At 38.2% G+C, this 2,827-nt stretch overlaps 1 pseudogene; it reads right to left on the bottom strand.

Moving 5' to 3' along the window:
* Nucleotides 1–1,277: 1,277 nt before the first annotated feature.
* LOC147480468 (protein TRIGALACTOSYLDIACYLGLYCEROL 1, chloroplastic pseudogene) lies at nucleotides 1,278–2,487 on the bottom strand (annotated as a pseudogene).
* Between the last annotated feature and the right edge of the window lie 340 nt (nucleotides 2,488–2,827).

Here is a 2,827-nt window from a genome sequence, read left to right as displayed (position 1 = left end):
AGTCACTCATAAAAAACTACAATGTGATTGTAATTTTTATGACTGAAAAGTTTTATAGTTGGTTTACGCTTGATTTCTATCATTCGCTGTTTTCAACGTCTATTAATTACAAAGGTGTAATTTCTCACTGACTAAGTTTTAAACTTATAGTACTCTCAAATCATTTTTGTAGTGTTTGTATATATTGTCGGTTTTGCTTGGGGTTTTGATTTGGTATTTCTTAACGAGGTTGTTTACCATTTGAATTAGCACATTCACGTAAAAATAATTGTATGTACGGCTCGAATAAGACAATCCCGCCGAAGGATATTGACAGTGTCGGCCCTGGGCTTATGTTGCCTAAGCCCTTGCATAGGGCCCCAACAATAAACCAAATTCAATGGCCCGTTATCTTTAGAAAGAAAAGCTCACTGCATTGATAAAAAAAAAAAACCAACAAAGATCCATTACAATTTTTAGAGAGATTTGCATAGGGCCCATTGGATTTCAGGGCAAGCCCTAGATATTGAACTTAAAATATCTTTGTAGGTCCGCATTGGTTCACATTTGTTTGGTTAACTAATGATGGACATTAGAGTTGATTAAGGCATACATGAGAGAATATGAATCCTTCTGCACGAGATTTTCAAAAGACTTTTAACAATATTGTTCTATTTCATAAGTATATGTGATTCTATATCCTTCAAATTCTAATATGAGCTATAAGACTCTTATTTTGACATATAGTTTGTCCATGATAACATTACAATGAAATAGTTACTACTGACTTAACCATCTTAAAGCAATTTTGTCATTTGTAAGAGCAATTATAATTGTGTATATACATATTCAGTAAGTAAAATATTTATAGCAGCAGTTGAAAACAAGGCCTTAGAGTTCCAACATCAATCTCAGGGGTTTAGATTTTGTTTAGTGCTAACCACGTATTTTTTTACAGTGGCAGTTCAGAATTATTACATTGGTACTATTTTGCAGTAGAGCTACTAAGGGAAGTCCCAAGATACCATCCCAAACGATTGTTTTTGTGTAGTGGCACTGTAAAAGAAAATGTGTACAAGTTCGCACATAGTCCACCCATTTTATAATACTTAGATAGATGTATAACATAAGACAACAAAATAAGCATCTCATAACCAGCCATGCCGTAGGCACGGGTAATATCTAGTATATATATATATTATATATAGTTCTCCCCTCCTCAATTGAGGAAGCGTTGCTAGAGTGTCCACGTGTCCAGACTAATTACGATGAATCAAGAGAAAAAAACTACGAAGGCGGAGATATTCAACGACCAAAAAATCGGAAAGAAACCAAACTTCCTTAAAAAAAAAACTCTTCCTCCCAAAAACTCTCAAATCTTATCACAATAAAAATCAAAACTTTGGTGTTTTAAACATGACAAATGTCGTAACCCTGTATCAGATATATTGGGTTTGATTCATTAAACAAGAGATAACACCACTGCCGAAATAGTAGACTCCCCAACGCCTTTAGCACCTCCAAGAATTGTAACACCCCAAGCATAGCTGACAATAGAAATAATTCAATTCCCCCAAACACCTGCAACTTGATCATAGCACTTATTATATCCCAAGGGTTAAGAGCTCTTCGAGCCGATTCTAGTATAATATTTATACTAACACCATAAACCCCATCAGCAAGAAGGGCACTGGAAGCCAACCCAACCGTGAAACAAATCAGCGTCAAAATCGGCAAAACAACACAACAACCAATCACTCTCGGCGTCACAAGGTAATCCACTGGGTCAGTACCAAGAACTCTCAATGTATCAATCTGCTTTGAAACCTGCATTGTTCCCAACTCCGCTGCAAATGCACTCCCTATACACCTAGCCACCACAATGGACATGATCACAAGGCTTAAATCTCTAATAAAAGCCAAAGCTAAAACTCCAAATATTACAAATGTCAAATTCACATAACCCTGTATCGAATATATTGGGTTTGATTCATTAACAGTAGTAGTAGTTCTACTTTTAGCTCCTCTGGAAACACCCTGTGTCATAAATGATCTGATAGAGGTGGAAGTAATGGTGGGAATAATCATTCTGGTAAACTTTCAGGGTCGTGTGAAAGTAGCCCAACTGCTGTTGACAGCATTCGATCTGCGGTGACAAGGGGTAGTAATAAATTGGGTGGTGGACATAGAAGATCTGTGTCGACAACGTCGGGAAATAGTATACCACCATTGATTTATTCAGGTGGTGGAGGAAGTGGAAGTGTTAGTAGTAGTGGGAGTGGTTGTCGAAATGTCGGTGTTGGGGGTATGGTGAATTCACCTATTGTGAATGCATTACCAACTGGGAACATTTGTCCATCTGGGAAAATTTTGAAGACTGGTATGGCGACATGAAGTTCGTCGCGAAAGGATGTTTTGGGGTCTGGGATAGGGAACTATGGTCAAGGAAGTATAGTGCAGGGTCCTGTTTGTGCGAAATGGAGTGTGAGTAGTGGTGGGAATAGTAGTGAGGTGAGTGAATCAGTAATGATGAAAAGGGCATCAGTGAGTTTTGATATATAGGTAGTGACGAGGGTTGGAAATGAACAATATAAGCTAGAAGGGACATATTTCGGAGGCCCTATGTTTGTATGATAGAGCTATTGCAATCTCACTGGACAATACAGCGTGTAGAAGTAATAGGGCAGCAGCATTGACAGGGCTAGGTAGGTTAGCTGAGGCAGTTAGAGAGTGCGAGGAAGCACTAAGGTTGGATACTGGGTATAGCAGGGCACATCAGAGTTTGGCTTCTTTGCTACGGTGAGTGAGCTGAGTATTGTATTACCTACTTACAATATGTTCTACTTAA

Source organism: Coptis chinensis, chromosome 8 (genome assembly GCF_015680905.1).
Source record: "Coptis chinensis isolate HL-2020 chromosome 8, ASM1568090v1, whole genome shotgun sequence".
In the NCBI taxonomy this organism is placed as follows: domain Eukaryota; kingdom Viridiplantae; phylum Streptophyta; class Magnoliopsida; order Ranunculales; family Ranunculaceae; genus Coptis; species Coptis chinensis.
The sequence above is the reverse complement of the archived record's forward strand: the minus strand, read 5'-3'. Positions and strand labels throughout refer to the sequence as shown.